The sequence below is a fragment of the Phoenix dactylifera genome, chromosome 10, assembly GCF_051530095.1.
Source record: "Phoenix dactylifera cultivar Ajwa chromosome 10, Ajwa_hap1_PhDact_Kaust_v1.1, whole genome shotgun sequence".
In the NCBI taxonomy this organism is placed as follows: Eukaryota; Viridiplantae; Streptophyta; class Magnoliopsida; order Arecales; family Arecaceae; genus Phoenix; species Phoenix dactylifera.
Window position 1 is genome coordinate 19,176,642 of NC_143199.1, and position 18,955 is coordinate 19,195,596.

The window sequence follows — 18,955 nt, forward strand, 5'->3', positions numbered from 1 at the left end:
TGGCAAAAGGTTTCAGGCAAAAGCAAGGAATTGACTATGATGAAACTTTTTCACCAGTTTCCATGCTTAAATCTATTCGGATTTTGCTTGCAATAGCTGCATACTATGATTATGAAATTTGGCAGATGGATATCAAAACCGCCTTCCTTAATGGTTATCTTGAGGAAGAGTTTTACATGACACAGCCAGAAAGATTTGTCTCAAGTGGGAGAGCAAATCAAGTATGCAAGCTTAAGAGATCCATTTATGGATTAAAGCAAGCATCGAGGAGTTGGAACATCCGTTTTGATACAATAGTTAAAGAGTTTGATTTTATCAAAAATGTGGATGAACCATGTGTGTACAAGAAGACTAGTGGGAGTGCCGTTGTCTTCATAATATTGTATGTAGATGACATACTAATCATTGGAAATGATATTCCAATGTTACAATCGGTCAAGACTTGGCTATCAAAAAGCTTTTCCATGAAAGACTTGGGAGAAGCATCCTATATACTTGGTATAAAGATCTATAGGAATAAATCTAAAAGGATGTTAGGCTTGTCCCAGTCTAAGTACATAGATCGTGTGCTGAAAAGATTCAGCATGGAAGGAAGTAAAAGTGGTTACTTACCTATGAGTCATGGCATACGTCTCTCTAAGAAGATGTCTCCTAAGACATCTGAAGAGAGGAATAGAATGAATTCTATTCCCTATGCTTCGGCAGTAGGATCAATTATATATGCTATGCTATGTACTAGGCCTAATGTTGCTTATGCCTTAGGCATAACAAGCATATTCCAGGCTGATCCAGGAGAGAATCGTTGGATAGCTGTGAAAAATATTCTTAAGTACTTAAGAAGGACTAAAGATATTTTTCTAGTTTATGGAGGATCTGAGTTGAAACTAGAAGGATTTTCTGATTCTAGTTTTCAATCAGACCCAGATGATAGCAAGTCCACTTCAGGGTATGTCTTTACCTTAAATGGTGGTGCAGTGAGCTGGAAGAGTTCCAAGCAGCAAACTGTAGCTGACTCAACTACTGAGGCAGAATACATCGCTGTAAGTGAAGCCGCTAAGGAAGCTGTCTGGATGAAGAAGTTCATCGCTGAGTTGGGAGTAGTTTCTGAGATTGCTAGACCAGTTCCAGTTTATTGTGACAACACTGGAGCTGTTTCTCAAGCAAAGGAACCAAGATCTCATCACAAATCCAAGCACATTCTAAGACGCTTCCACCTCGTTCGAGAGATCGTCGAGAGACAAGACATAGTCATTGAACGAGTAGACACAAAGAACAACTTAGCAGACCCGTTCACTAAAGCTCTACCACAACAGCAGTTCGATCGCCACCTCGATTGTATGGGGATGAAATATAAGGACGATTGGCTTTAGTGCAAGTGGGAGATTGAAAGAGTAGATGCCCTACAAGCCAATTATTGTGAAGGATTTTCTTTTGATTTTCCAAATCATGTACATGACATTTAATATAAATAAAGGCATTGTGTTTCATCATATGCTGTTGATTATATTTGTGATGAACCTCTTAGATTAAGGCAATGATTTTGAGGCTATGATGAGAGCATACTAGTGAGACCTAAAATCCTAAAATCCTAATCTTAAATATTTTCAGTCATTGGTACATTGAGTCGGGGATCAATGTTTACCGGAAAGACTGGCACATCTTATGTATGCTCGATGCAGAGGGTGATTGATCTCACAATCACTTGTGTGGAGACACTAATACAAAGATGTGGGTGCTCATTAGAGAAATGAGTTCACTAAATTGACCTACAAAGAGGAATCTTATGAAGTCTTACTTACATGTCAAAAGATGATTCTCTTAGTGGGAGTTGTGCAACTGATCCTTTGACCTGAGATCACCATAGTATCTTGTGCACATAAATCCATATTTTGGTTTCCACTCATTCATGACAATAAGTTATGTTCGAGGTCTTCTGGATATGGTGGAATATGTACGAAGGTTATGAGTAGGTCAACAAGGAATTAATCACTTCTAGTAAGAGAAGATCGCATCCTATTTATTCTAATCATATGATAATTCAGGAAGCCTTTGATCGAAGCACAATGAAAATTAGAAAGAGTTTCTAATGTTTCATTATTCGAATTATCATTAGAAGATTGAGAAATATATGAATATGAAATTGAGTTTGACATATATTCATACTCATATACATATTCGGGATGCAGTTTGATTAAAGGATTGAATTGCACGGTAACTTGCCACTGAAGGGTATTTTTGGTATTTTCACCAAATTCCATATTTTCCGGGTAGACATGACACGTTGCTAGACGTCAATCTTGTCTTATAGGTTTGATTGAATTAAAGAGTTTAATTCGATCACCAATTAGAAAGGATTCTAATTGTTAAGTTCGGGTTCGCGCAGTTTGGACTTAAATCGATTAGAAGAGTTCTAATCAAGTTGGGTCAACTCGCACTCACACCTATTGCTGGCTAAGTATGGAACCCAATAGGTCACACACAAGAAAACTTATTAAGGGTCTAATTGGATTAGATCATGTTTGCAAGATAGACATCCTAGCAGGTGTTGCAAACCCTTAGCTCTTGATTCGAATTGGATTCGAATCCGATTCTTAATTGATCTAATTTGATTAGATCATGTTCTAATATGGGTTAGTCAAGAGTTGGCACCTAATTGGCTTGGTTTGAGTCTAATTGGATTAGGTTTAATAAATCATTCAATCTAGACCGTTAGATCTTGATCTACCGTTGGATGAAGACATAATGGAGAGTTGGTTTAACCCAATTGGATTGAGTTAGAGGATGGCTATCATAATTGACCATTAGATCTTAATCCCACCATTGGATGAAGACATATTGGGTCAAGTAAATGGCGCCTTGCATTGGAGCCCTTGGATCATCATCATGAAAGATCAAGAGGTGAGGCGTGATGGAAATGTGATTAGCATGTGATGTTGACTTGGTCAAAATATGGCACCACATGAAAGGACATATCATTTGATACACCTTCTCACTTGATTTGCACCTTCTCTTATTTGATATGGCCCTTTAGATGATGCCCTTTCATGAGAGGATGTGTGGATGGGATGCATCCCTTGGAGATGCATCCCTACACCTATTATAAATAGGTTAGCACTCCATAGGTTTCATCATTCCAACTCCACCCCACTCCTCTCTTCTTTCTTTCTTACATTAGTTTCTTTCTTTCTAGCATTGCTTCTAGTGTGTCCTAAGCCAAGACAAGGTGGTCTTCTTTAGGACAAAACGATTAGAAGTGATTTTAGAAGGTTAAAAAAAAATAGAAAGAAAGAAAAGCAAGCCATTAGAGTTCTTTAGAAGAATTCTGCATTAAGGATCAAAGTCTTTAGAGCTTAAGACTTAAATCAAGTTTTCATGTGGATCAACGTTGGAGGGTGAATACTTGGGCACCTAGTGGAAATTCTGCACATTGGATTAGCGTTAGAGGTATTCTTCTATTTCTGCATTTATATCATATTATTTGATTGCTTCCATTAAGGTGATCTTGACTTATAAGGGTTTTATGTTAAGGAACTTTATCAAGAAATTTTAAAATTCCAAGCTTCCGTTGCCCATTATAGCATGCTAGAACCCTTCATGCAATGCACCCGCGATATTTTAACGATGTATGATGGCAATTTTTTCTGAAATAGTAGAAAAATTTCTGAAAGTATTCATGGATGATTTTTCGATTTTTGGCCGCTCATTCGATGATTGTCTCAATAATTTAGCTCTGGTTCTAAAAAGATGTAAGGAGACCAATCTAGCATCAAGTTGGGAAAAGAGCCATTTTATGGTTCAAGAGGGTATAGTCTTGGGACACATTGTGTCCAAAAGGGGTATTGAGATAGATAAAGCAAAAGTTGATCTTATTTCTAATCTTCCTCCACCCAAATCTGTGAAATAAATCCGTTCTTTTCTTGGCCATGCTGGTTTTTACCGTCGCTTCATTAAAGACTTCAGCAAAATCTCTAGGCCCTTGTGCAATCTTCTTGCCAAGGATACACCCTTTGTCTTTGATGAAGCATGTAAAGAGGCCTTTGAAAAACTCTGATCTAAGTTGTCTACAGCACTTGTCATACAACCTCCCAATTGGACCCTTCCATTTGAACTTATGTGTGACGCTTCTGACTATGCCATTAGGACGGTTTTAGGACAATGACTAGATAAGTTATCTCATGTCATCTACTATGCTAGTAAGACACTCTCCGATGCACAATTGAACTACACTACTACTGAGAAAGAATTACTAGCTGTAGTATTTGCTTTGGACAAGTTTCGGTCCTATCTCTTAGGATCCAAGGTTATTGTATTCACTGATCATTCTGCTCTCTAGTACCTTCTTTCAAAGAATGACACTAAGCCTCGCCTAATTCGATGGATCCTGTTGTTACAAAAATTTAATTTAGAAATTCGTGATAAGAAAGGTACCACAAATGTTGTAGCCAACCATTTGTCTAGAATCCTTCTCGAGCCTCCTCATAACATTTCACCACTTCATGACTCCTTTCTAGATGAACAATTATTTAAGGTACAACAAGTGATAATACCATGGTTTGCTAACATAGTGAACTATCTTGCCGTAGGACAAATTTCCGATCGCTGGTCCAAGCAGGACAAGGACCGATTCTTTTCACAAGTTAAGTTCTACTTTTGGGATGACCCAGATCTGTTTAAATACTGTTCTGATCAAGTAATCCGTCGATGTGTGTTTGAATGTGAATTTCAGAGTATTCTTGATTTTTGTCATACCCAAGCCTGCGGGGGACATTTTGGGGGTAGAAAAACTATAGCTAAAGTCTTACAAAGTGGCTTTTATTGGCCCTCATTGTTCAAAGATGCTCACAATTTTTGCCAGACTTGTGAGCGATGCCAGCGAATGGGTACAATCACCCGTAGAGATATGATGCCACTTAACCCTATTTTAATTATAGAAATTTTTGATGTCTGGGGTATTGACTTCATGGGCCCTTTCCTGCATTCTTTTGGTTATGAGATAGCCATGATGTATATATGCTATGAGATAGATATGAAGATATGTTAATTGATTTAGTTAATTGGTAATAATTTATACATGCTATGAGATAGCTATGATGCATGATAGTTGGTTATGATTTATATATTCTATGAGATAGATATATAATTTGTTATAGCATATATAAAGACATATGTTCAATATGTTATAATTATAGAATGTGCATGAGACCAGTAAGCCCTCAATAACATTATATTAAGTCATAGTGTTGAAAAACTTTGAGCTGACCCATTCTAGAACAATTAATCTAATTGGTGTCTAAGGAAAGCACTAAAGGTGGTTACTTAATTAGGACCTTACTCTCTGAGTAAGGGAAGCCTCCCACCTACTTACCTGACCAATTGTTTGATTGCCTATTATGGATAAGCTTAATGTTGATAAAACACTACTGATATCCTTCCTTCATGCCTCGACATTATTATGTCAAGATCCATGCTAGTTTGTTGTGCAACCACAAGACTTGCAATGAGGACTGATGTTATACTGTCTTGGTGCATAGAGATGCTTATAGCATATTTTAATATATTGCTTTGTTGTGCAACCACAAGGGCAATATTATTTGAATATGACTATATGGAAATGAAGGGTTTGACTTAACTAAAACATTATAGTTTGTTGTGCAACCACAAGGCTATAAGTGTTTTAAGAGGATAGGATAAAGTTGAGAATTGCATGAGATGCAATTGGAAAGAGTTTTCTACCTTTGAACTCATAAAGGTTTGTTGTGCAACCACAAGGCTTTTATGATGAATTAGGATCTCAACCCTACTAAGAAAAATTAGATTTTCTCGTTTATCATAGGAGAGGGCTATGATATTCAATAAAATAGTGGGAGTAACAATTAGATAAAGTCCTTGTCTAATTGTATATATGTCATCATGATTGGTTTGTTTATGATAGTTTTGTTCTTTGCTTATGTAGAATTAATTCTGAATTAAATGGCATCTTCACTATCACTAAGAGGCATCTTGGATGCCAACAAGTTGACCGGTCCAAACTATGTAGACTGGTTGAGGAATCATAAGATTGTACTCACTCAGGAGAAAATTTTCTATATTCTTGAAGCCTCTGATCCTGGAGATCTAGGGTATGATGCTACAGAAGAGGAGATAGCCACACATAAGATATGGAAGAATGACAGTTTAACTGTCAAATGTATCATTCTTGCCTCCATGAGCAATGAGCTACAGAGACAACATGAGAACATGGATGCTCAATCCATACTTCTTAATTTAAAGGAGCTATATGGAGAGCAGAGTAGAACTGCTAGATATGAGATATCTAAGCAATTGTTCCGTGCTAGAATGAATGAAGGAACGTCCGTGCAAAACCATTATCTTATGGTTATAGACTTGATCACCAGATTAAGTCAATTAGGTTTTGCTATGGATAGTGAGCTCAGTCAGAATTTGATCCTGCAATCACTACCTGAATCATTCTCTCAGTTTGTTGTGAATTTTCACATGAACAAGCTGAATGTCTCACTGCCTGAGCCGTTAAATATGTTAAAGACAGCTGAAACCCATATCAAAAAGGAAAAGGGTCTGATCCTTCTTGTTGATAGGGGCTCAAGGAAGAAATCAGGCAATAAGGGTTTTAAGAAAAGGTTGAACCCTAATAGTAGCAAGATCAAGAAGAAGAAAGAAAAGAAAAACTCCAAACCTAGTACCTGTTTCCGCTGCGACAAGGAAGTCCACTAGAAGAGAAATTGCAAGAGTTTTCTTACAAGTATGAAGACCGATGCAAGAGTTGCATCGAAAGGTTTGTTTATATTACATGCCAACTTATCATTAAGTTCTTCAAATTCAAATTCATGGGTATTGGATACCGGCTGTGGTTCTCATATTTGCAAATCTTTGAATGGACTACAAAAAATTAAAATTTTGAAGAAAGGTGACTTCGAGCTGTATGACGCTGGAGGAGAGTCCATCCAGGCTGAAGCTGTTGGAACCTACTATTTGGAGTTGCCTTCGGGAGAGTTCCTGGAATTAGAAGATTGTTATTATATGCCCAAAATTATTAGAATGTAATTTCCGTTCCTTTGTTGTTAAAGAAAGGATATGAAATTAATATAAAGAGCAATGGTTGCTCAATTTCTTTTTCTAATAAAGTCTATTGCAATGGCATTATGGAAAATGGACTTCTTGTTCTATTACTTAATGACAATATCTTTCATATTGATCAAAGCAATAAAAGAAAGAGAGAAGAAGTAAATAACACCCTTCTTTGGCATTGCCGACTTGGTCACATAAGCGAATCAAGAATCAACAAGTTGTACAAAGAAGAGTTCTTTGATCCTTATGATTATGAATCATTAGGAACTTGTGAATCTTGTCGTATGGGTAAAATGACTAAGTCTCCATTCATTGGACATGGAGAAAGAACAAGAGAGTTATTAGGACTTGTGCATACAGATGTATGTGGTCCTATGACAACTCCTGCTAGAGGTGGATACTTTTATTTCATCACATTTACTGATGATTTATCAAGGTTTGGATATATGTATCTTATGAAACATAAATCCGAAGCCTTTGATAAATTTAAAGAGTATCAAAGTATGGTTGAAAAACAAACTAGAAAATATATCAAAATCCTTCGATCTGATCGAGAAGGTGAATACCTTTCTAGTGAGTTTTTAAATCATCTTAAAGAAAAGGGCATTCTCTCTGAATGGACACCTCCGTATACGCCACAATTAAATGGTGTAGCTGAACGGAGGAATTGTACTCTATTAGAGATGGTACGGTCCATGATGTGCTTTACAGATCTTCCTATTTTCTTCTGGGGTTTTGCCCTAGAAACTGCTGCACTTGTATTAAATAGGGTACCATCAAAATCTGTATCTAGTACTCCATATGAGATATGGAGAGGAAAGAAGCCTAATCTTAAGTATCTTAAGATATGGGGCTGTAAAGCTTATGTCAAAAGAAATTTTGGACATAAGCTAAGTGCTAGATCAGATAAATGTATTTTTGTAGGTTATCCTAAAGATAGTATAGGATACATCTTCTATCATCCTACCGAACAAAAGGTCTTTGTAGGTAGACATGCCACTTTCTTAGAGCAAGAGTTTATCTTAGAAAAAGGCAAGGATAGGATAATTGAACTTGAAGAAGTTCAAGACCTACAAATGAAAACACAAGATATTCCTCAACCAGATGTACCCATTGATGAAGTACAACCACAACACACATCTCCTCTCCAAAGGTCAGATAGAGTGCGAAATGCACCTAAGAGATATGGGTTTATCATTGAGAATGATGAAGCCCACATCATTGAAAATGATGATCCTCTGACCTATTCGGAAGCTATCATGAGTAATGACTCTAACAAATGGTTAGAAGCTATAAAATCCGAAATAGACTCTATGTATACCAACCAAGTATGGACTTTGGTTGATGCAAATGGGTCTATAAGAAGAAGATTGGAGCAAATGGCCAAGTAGAAACCTACAAGGCTAGATTGGTGGCAAAAGGTTTCAGGCAAAAGCAAGGAATTGACTATGATGAAACTTTTTCACTAGTTTCCATGCTTAAATCTATTCGGATTTTGCTTGCAATAGCTGCATACTATGATTATGAAATTTGGCAGATGGATGTCAAAACCGCCTTTCTTAATGGTTATCTTGAGGAAGAGTTTTACATGACACAGCCAGAAGGATTTGTCTCAAGTGGGAGAGCAAATCAAGTATGCAAGCATAAGAGATCCATTTATGGATTAAAGCAAGCATCGAGGAGTTGGAACATCCATTTTGATACAACAGTTAAAGAGTTTGGTTTTATTAAAAATGTGGATGAACCATGCGTGTAGAAGAAGACTAGTGGGAGTGCCGTTGTCTTCTTAATATTGTATGTAGATGACATACTAATCATTGGAAATGATATTTCAATGTTACAATCGGTCAAGACTTGGCTATCAAAAAGCTTTTCCATGAAAGACTTAGGAGAAACATCCTATATACTTGGTATAAAGATCTATAGGGATAAATCTAAAAGGATGCTAGGCTTGTCCCAGTCTAAGTACATAGATCATGTGCTGAAAAGATTCTGCATGGAAGGAAGTAAAAGTGGTTACTTACCTATGAGTCATGGCATACGTCTCTCTAAGAAGATGTCTCCTAAGACATCTAAAGAGAGGAATAGAATGAATTCTATTTCCTATGCTTCGACAGTAGGATCAATTATGTATGCTATGCTATGTACTAGGCCTGATGTTGCTTATGCCTTAGGCATAACAAGCAGATTCCAGGCTGATCCAGGAGAGAATCATTGGATAGCTGTGAAAAAAATTCTTAAGTACTTAAGAAGGACTAAAGATATTTTTCTAGTTTATGGAGGATCTGAGTTGAAACTAGAAAGATTTTCTGATTCTAGTTTTCAATCAGACCCAGATGATAGCAAGTCCACTTCAGGGTATGTCTTTATCCTAAATGGTGGTGCAGTGAGCTGGAAGAGTTCCAAGCAGCAAACTGTAGCTGACTCAATTACTGAGGCAGAATACATCGCTGTAAGTGAAACCGCTAAGGAAGCTGTCTGGATGAAGAAGTTCATCGCTAAGTTGGGAGTAGTTCCTGAGATTGCTGGACCAGTTCCAGTTTATTGTGACAACACTGGAGCTGTTGCTCAAGCAAAGAAACCAAGATCTCATCACAAATGCAAGCACATTCTAAGACGCTTCCACCTCGTTCGAAAGATCGTCGAGAGACAAGACATAGTCATTGAACGAGTAGACACAAAGAACAACTTAGCAAACCCGTTCACTAAAGCTCTACCACAACAGCAGTTCGATCGCCACCTCGATTGTATGGGGATGAAATATAAGGACGATTGGCTTTAGTGCAAGTGGGAGATTAAAAGAGTAGATGCCCTACAAACCAATCGCAATATGTATTGTGAAGGATTTTCTTTTGATTTTCCAAATCATGTACATGATATTTGTGGAGTGATTGATTATAACCCTATTTGATTTTGATGAGCTCAAAGCATTTGAGTATATCTTATGTTATACTAATGAATTCAATATATTGTTTCAGCCAAATATTTGTGAATTTATGTTTAATTGTCTCTAGCCTTGGTTCAATACATTTTGGCTAAGCATGGAACTCAGTTTGAACCAAAGTCTGGAACTCGAGTCGACTCCAGAAGATTTCGAGTCGACTCCAAGTGTTTCAAACCTTCTGGCACAGGCTCGAGTCGACTCCGGCACATTACGAGTCGACTCCGACTGAGAATAGACAGCAGGACAGAAAGATGAATCTCAGACCCTGTCACCGAGTCGACTCCTGAAGAATTCGAGTCGACTCCGATGCTTGCCGAGTCGACTCCAGCAAAGTGCAAGTCGACTCCAAGGTGTAACAGACAGAAAGACAGAGAAGCAGTTTTGGACTCTGAGAGCCGAGTCGACTCCAGAAGAACTCGAGTCGACTCCAACGGTTGGCGAGTCGACTCCGAAAGAAGCAAGAGTCGACTCTCAGAGGAATGTAAGACTAAAAGTCAGAGAGCCAACTTCGGTATCTGAGAGTCGAGTTGACTCCAGCAAAGTCCGAGTCGACTTCGAGGCAGCTCAACTCCAAAGACAGAAGACTAGTTTTTCGATGTCTGAGAGCCGAGTCGACTCCAGCAAAGTCCGAGTCGACTCCGAGGCAGTTCAACTCCAAAGACAGAAGACCAGTTCTTCTGGCTCTGAGAGCCGAGTCGACTCCAAGAAAATCCGAGTCGACTCGAGGAAGTAAAACCGAAAGAAAGATTTTTGAAATCCTAAAGAACGAGTCGTCTCCAGAAGGGAGAGTCATCTCCGGACATTGTCGAGTCGACTCCAGATTTAGCCGAGTCGACTCCAGAACGGGACGGCACTTTATTTCAAATTTTGAACTATGGGCGAGTCGTCTCCAGTAAAGCATGAGTCAACTCCAGCAACTGCCGAGTCGACTCCAGATCGAGCGAGTCGACTCCGATCCCAATGGACACTTTGTCAGGAATTGCAGATTGTGCAGAACGGCTCTAAAAGTGTGTCTAACGGCTAGTTTTCGATGGGGATTGCTTAAATAGCCAGAGTGAACAGTAATAGAGTAAGAAAGAGAGACTCCATTCAAAGAAAAAGAGATTTCCACCTACCAAAGCCTCTCTAGAGTAAATACAAGAGAAAGAAGGAAGAAGTGCATTGAAGTCCATCCTCCCAACGTCTTCCTCGCATTCAAGGCTCCTCATCTGACAGCAAATCTTCTTCCCACTCAAGAGGAGATTGCAGAGTTCGAGAAGCCTCTTTCCTCAAATCTAAAAATCTGTTTGAGGGCTTCTAACTCTTCTTTAGTTATATTGTTTATATTTGCTTTTCAAGAAGCTATCCTTGTACTCTTTTCAAACTGCTTTTCTTACTTGATTCAATCAGGGGATTGAATCGAGGGTGTTGAGGTTGGTTGGTGAGCCGAGGGTAAAACCAACGTGTAAGGGTTCGATTGTGATCCCGGAAAAACAATCGGGTGGTTCTAGTCGGTGAGCCTGTGAAAACCGACCGAGTTCGTTGTGATCTCGTAAAATAACAAGTTGGGTTGTGAGCTTGTAAAACAATCGGCTGTAATCCGAGGGATTATAGTGAACTCCCAAGTGAAGCTTGGGGAGTGGACGTAGGAGCAAGGGTTAGCTCCGAACCACTATAAAATCTCTTGTGTTTGTGCTTGTTTAATTGTCTCTCCCATTCTCTTCGTCCACTGCATATAGTAAACTAATTAATCCACTTGCAATAAGGTTTAATTAGTTACTCATTAAGTTTTAATTTGCAATTATTACTTAAAACCCAATTCACCCCCCCTCTTGGGTTGTCTTCTTGGGCAACAAGTGGTATCAGAGCAGGAACTCTTCTACCAAAAGAGTAAAAGATCAAAATGACAACCCCATTTGGATCTTCTCACATTGAGGGGCAGTCCACCCATAGACCTCCATTCATCAATGGAACTGACTACTCCTATTGAAGGCTAGGATGAGGATATTTATCCAAGCTTAAGACTATGAGATTTGTGAAGGGTTCTAGCATGTCATAATGGGCAGCGGAAGCTAGGAATTTTAAAAATTTTCTTAATAAAGTCCCTATGCATGAAACCCTTTTAAGCCTAGATCACCTTAATGATTACAATCAAATAATATAAAATAAATGCAGAATTAGTAGAATACCTCAAACGCTAATCCAAAGTGTACAATCTCTACGAGGCGTCCAAGTGTCCGCCCTCCAATGGTGATCCACACAAAAACTTGATCAAGACTTTAGCTCCAAAGACTTTTGATCCTTAATGCAGAATTCTTCTAAAGAACTCTAACGGCTTGCTTTCCTTCCTTTCTATTTTTCTTTAGTCTTCTAAAATCACTTCTAATCCTTTTGTCCTAATGAAGACCACCTTGTCTTGGCTTAGGACACACTAGAAGCAATGTTAGAAAGAAAGAAACTAATGTAAGAAAGAAGGGATATGAGAGAGAGAGAGTTGGATTGATTTCCGATGATTAGAAAACACCGGGAGCATTCCTATTTATAGATGGCGTGGGGATGCATCACCAAAGGATGCATCCCATCCACACATCCTTCAGATGGGGCGTGATAAGAGGAGAGAAGGCGCCACAAAAATAGGGAGAGGCGTATCAAAAGTGGTTATGATAAGATCAAGCGCTTATGATGTGGCGCTTGATTCCCTAAGCACCTCTTCATGAAAATGCGCCGTACTCTTCCCTTTTTTTTTACTTCTTCTCACGCAAGAAAAATAGGAACCAACCTTATCCATTCATCAAGGGTTGATGATGATCCAAAGGCCATGAAAGAAGGCGCCATATATCCCTTAGGCGTGATGAAGAGAGAAGAGAGAGAATGGATAAGATCAAATAAATGGTTCATCCTTATCCATTTAATCTTCACGTATTCTCTCTCTTTCCTTCACCTATTTTTCATCTCCATGCCTCCCAATGATATCCATCACGTCATCATGATCTCCCATCATCCTATGATGAAAATCCAATGGCTCCAATTCATGGTGCCATCCATTTGATCCATCTCTTCATCCAAATGTTGATCCAACGGTCAAAAATGAATGATTTATCAAATCTAATCCAATTAGACTCAAACCAAGCCAATTAGGAGCCAACTCTTGGCTAACCCATATTAGAATATGATCTAATCAAATTAGATGAATTAAGAATCAGATTCGAATTCAATTCGAATCATATTCGAATCCAGTTCAAATCAGGAGCTAAGGTTTGCAACACCTGCTAGGATGTTTATCTTGCAAACATGATCTAATCCAATTAGACCCTTGATAAGTTTTCTTGTGTGTGACCCATTGGGTTCCATACTTAGCCAGCAATAGGTGTGAGTGCGAGTTGACCCAACTTGATTAGAACTCTTCTAATCGATTTAAGTCCAAACTGCGCGAACCCGAACTTAACAATTAGAATCCTTTCTAATTGGTGATCGAATTAAACTCTTTAATTCGATCAAACCTATAAGACAAGATTGACGTCTAGCAACGTGTCATGTCTACCCGGAAAATATGGAATTTGGTGGAAATACCAAAAATACCCTTCAGTGGCAAGTTACCATGCAATTCAATCCTTTAATCAAACTGCATCCCAAATATGTATATAAGTATGAATATATGTCAAACTCAATTTCATATTCATATTTTTCTCAATCTTTTAATGATAATTCAAATAATGAAACATTAGAAACTCTTTCTAATTTTCATTCTGCTTTGATCAAAGGCTTCCTGAATTATCATATGATTAGAATAAATAGGATGCTATCTTCTCTTACTAGAAGTGATTAATTCCTTGTTGACCTACTCATAATCTTCGTACACAATCCACCATATCCAGAAGACCTCGTACATAACTTATTGTCATGAATGAGTGTAAACCAAAACATAGGTTCATGTGCACAAGATACCATGGTGATCTCAGGTCAAAGGATCAGTTGCACAACTCCCACTAAGAGAATCATCTTTTGACATGTAAGTAAGACTTCATAAGATTTCTCTTTGTAGGTCAATTCAGTGAACTCATTCTTCTAATGAGCACCCATATCTTTGTATTAGTGTCTCCACACAAATGATTGTGAGATCAATCATCCTCTGCATCGAGCATACATAAGACATGCCAGTCTTTCCGGTAATCATTGATCCCCGACTCAATATACCAATGACTGGGAATATTTAAGATTAGGATTTTAGGATTTTAAGTCTCACTAGTATGATCTCATCATAGTCTTAAAACCATTGCCCTAATCTAAGGAGTTTATCATAAATATAATCAACAGCATATGATAAAATATAATGCCTTTATTCATATTTAAATGTCATGTACATGATTTGGACAAATCAAAAGAAAAACCCTTCGCAATACATATTGCGATTGGCTTGTAGGGCATCTACTCTTTCAATCTCCCACTTGCACTAAAGCCAATCGCTCTTATATTTTATCCCCATACAATCAAGGTGGCGATCGAACTGCTGTTGTGGTAGAGCTTTAGTGAACGGGTCTGCTAGGTTGTTCTTGGTGTCTACTCGTTCAATGACTATGTCTTGTCTCTCGACAATCTCTCGAACAAGATGGAAGCGTCTTAGAATGTGCTTGGATTTGTGATGAGACCTTGGTTCCTTCGCTTGAGCAACAGCTCCAGTGTTATCACAATAAACTGGGACTGGTCCAGCAATCTCGGGAACTACTCCTAACTCAGAGATGAACTTCTTCATCCAGACAGCTTCCTTAGCGGCTTCACTTACAGCAATGTATTCTGCCTCAGTAGTTGAGTCAGCTACAGTTTGCTGTTTGGAACTCTTCCAGCTCACTGCACCACCATTTAGGGTAAAGACATACCCTGAAGTGGACTTGCTATCATCTGGATCTGATTGAAAACTAGAATCAGAAAATCCTTCTAGTTTCAACTCAGATCCTCCATAAACTAGAAAAATATCTTTAGTCCTTCTCAAGTACTTAAGAATATTTTTCACAGCTATCCAATGATCCTCTCCTGGATCAGCCTGAAATCTACTTGTTATGCCTAAGGCATAAGCAACATCAGGCCTAGTACATAGCATAGCATACATAATCGATCCTATTGCCGAAGCATAGGGAATAGAATTCATTCTATTCCTCTCTTCAGATGTCTTAGGAGACATCTTCTTAGAGAGACGTATGCCATGACTCATAGGCAAATAACCTCTTTTACTTTCTTCCATACTGAATCTTTTCAGCACATTATCTATGTACCTAGACTGGGACAAGCCTAGCATCCTTTTAGATCTATCTCTATAGATCTTTATACCAAGTATATAGGATGCTTCTCCCAAGTCTTTCATGGAAAAACTTTTTGACAGCCAAGTCTTGACCGATTGTAACATTGGAATATCATTTCCAATGATCAGTATGTCATCTACATACAATATTAAGAAGACAATGGCACTCCCACTAGTCTTCTTGTACACACATGGTTCATCCACATTTTTGATAAAACCAAACTCTTTGACTGTTGTATCAAAACGGATGTTCCAACTCCTCGATGCTTGCTTTAATCCATAAATGGATCTCTTAAGCTTGCATACTTGATTTGCTCTCTTACTTGAGACAAATCCTTCTGGCTGTGTCATGTAAACTTCTTCCTCAAGATAACCATTAAGGAAGGCGGTTTTGACATCCATCTGCCAGATTTCATAATCATAGTATGCAGCTATTGCAAGCAAAATCCGAATAGATTTGAGCATAGCTACTGGCGAAAAAGTTTCATCATAGTCAATTCCTTGCTTTTGCCTGAAACCTTTTGCCACCAATCTAGCCTTGTAGGTTTCTACTTGGCCATCTGCTCCAATCTTTTTCTTATAGACCCATTTGCAACCTATAGGGTTTACACCCTCTGGTGCATCAACCAAAGTCCATACTTGGTTGGTATACATAGAATCTATTTCGAATTTCATGGCTTCTAGCCATTTGTCAGAGTCATTACTCATGACAGCTTCCGAATAGGTCAGAGGATCATTATTCTGAACAATGTGGGCTTCATCATTTTCAATGATGAACCCATATCTCTCAGGTGCTCTTCGCACTCTATCTGACCTTCGGAGAGGAGATGTGTGTTGTGGTTGTACCTCATCAATGGGTACATCTGGTTGAAGAATTTCTTGTGTTTCTATTTGTAGGTCTTGAACTTCTTCAAGTTCTATTTTTCTATCCTTGCCCTTTTCTAAGATAAACTCTTTTTCTAAGAAAATGGCATGCCTACCTACAAAAACTTTTTGTTCGGTAGGATGATAGAAGATGTATCCTATACTATCTTTAGGATAACCTACAAAAATATATTTATCTGATCTAGCACTTAGCTTGTGTCCAAAATTTCTTTTGACATAAGCTTGACAACCCCATATCTTAAGATACTTAAGATTAGGCTTCTTTCCTCTCCATATCTCATATGGAGTGCTAGGTACAGACTTAGAAGGTACCCTGTTTAATATTAGTGCAGCAGTCTCTAGGGCAAAACCCCAGAAGGAAATAGGAAGATCAGTAAAGCACATCATGGACCGTACCATATCTAATAAAGTACGATTCCTCCGTTCAGCTACACCATTTAATTGTGGCGTATACGGAGGTGTCCATTCAGAGAGAATGCCCTTTTCTTTAAGATGATTTAAAAACTCACTAGAAAGGTATTCACCTCCTCGATCAGATCGAAGGATTTTAATACACTTTCCGGTTTGTTTTTCAACCATACTTTGATACTCTTTAAACTTATCAAAAGCTTCGGATTTATGTTTCATAAGATACACATATCCGAACCTTGATAAATCATCAGTGAATGTGATGAAGTAAGAGTATCCACCTCTAGCTGGAGTTGTCATAGGACCACATACATTTGTGTGTATAAGTCCTAATAACTCACTTGCCCTTTCTCCATGTCCAGTGAATAGAGACTTAGTCATTTTACCCATAAGACAAGATTCACAAGTTCCTAATGATTCATAATCATAAGGATCAAAGAACTCTTCTTTGTATAACTTGTTGATTCTTGATTCACTTATGTGACCAAGTCGGCAATGCCAAAGAAGGGTGTTATTTACTTCCTCTCTCTTTCTTTTATTGCTTTTATTAATATGAAAGACATTGTCATTAAGTAATAAAACAAGAAGACCATTTTCCATAATGCCATTGCAAAGATGCTTATTAGAAAAATAAATAGAGCAACCATTGCCCTTTCCATTAATTTCAAAACCTTTCTTTAACAACAAAGGAATGGAAATTACATTTCTAATAATTTTGGGCATATAATAACAATCTTCTAATTGTAGGAGCTCTCCCGAAGGTAACTCCAAGTTGTAGGTTCCAACAGCTTCAGCCTGGATGGACTCTCCTCCAGCGCCATACAGCTCGAAGTCACCTTTCTTCAAAATTTTAATTTTCTGTAGTCCATGCAAAGATTTGCAAATGTGAAAACCACAGCCGGTATCCAATACCCATGAATTTGAATTTGAAGAACTTAATGACAAGTTGGCATGTAACATAAACATACCTTTTGATGCAACTCTTGCATCGGTCTTCATACTTGCAAGAAAACTCTTGCAATTCCTTTTCCAGTGGCCAGCTTTGCCGCAATGAAAACAGGTACTTGATCCGGAGTTTTTCTTTCCTTTTTTCTTTTTGATGCTACTCTTGGGGTTCAATCGTTTCTTAGAACCCTTATTTCCCGATTTTCTTTTAGAAGTGCCATCTATAAGAAGGAGTGGACCTTTATCCTTCTTAATATGGCCTTCAGCTGTTTTGAGCATATTTAACAGCTCGGGCAGGGAGGTGTTCAGCTTGTTCATGTGAAAGTTCACAACAAACTGAGAGAATGAATCAGGCAGTGATTGCAGGATCAAATCCTGACTGAGCTCACTATCCATAGCAAAACCTAATTGACTTAATCTAGTGATTAAGTCTATAACCATAAGAACATGATTTTGCACTGGAGTTCCTTCATTCATTCTAGCACGGAACAACTGCTTAGATATCTCATACCTAGCAGTCCTGCTTTGTTCTCCATACAACTCTTTTAAATTGAGAAGTATGGATTGAGTGTCCATGCCTTCATGTTGCCTCTGTAATTCATTGCTCATAGAGGCAAGTATGATACATTTGACAGTCAAACTGTCATTTTTCCACATCTTATGTGTGGCAACCTCCTCTTCTGTAGCATCATCCCCTAGATCTCCAAGATCAGGGGTTTCAAGTATATAGGAAATTTTCTCCTGAGTGAGTACTATCTTTAAATTCCTCAACCAGTCCACATAGTTTGGTCCGGTCAACTTGTTGGCATCTAAGATGCCTCTTAGTGAAAGTGAAGCCATTTAATAATTCTACATATGCAAGAACATAACTAATATAAGCAGACCAATCATGATGACATGTTTGCAACTAGATAAGGACTTTAATCTAATTTGTCTCCTACTATTTTTATCGAATATCATAGCCCTCTCCTATGATAAACGTGAAAATATAATTTTTCTTAGTAGGGTTGAGATCCTAATTCATCATAAAAAGCCTTGTGGTTACACAACAAACCTTTATGAGTTCAAAGGTAGGAAACTCTTTCCGATTGCATCTCATGCAATTCTCAACTTTATCTTGTCCTCTTAAAATACTTATTGCCTTGTGTTAGCACAACAAACAATAATATTTTAGTTAAGTCAAACCCTTCATTTCCATATAGTCATATTCGAATAATATTGCCCTTGTGGTTGCACAACAAGGCAATATATTAAAATATGCCATAAGCATCTTAATGCACCAAGACAGTATAACATCAGTCCCCATTGCAAGTTTTGTGTTAGCACAACAAACTAGCATGGATCTTGACATAATAATATCGAGGCATGAAGGAAGGCTATCAATAGTATTATATCAATATTAAGCTTATCCATAA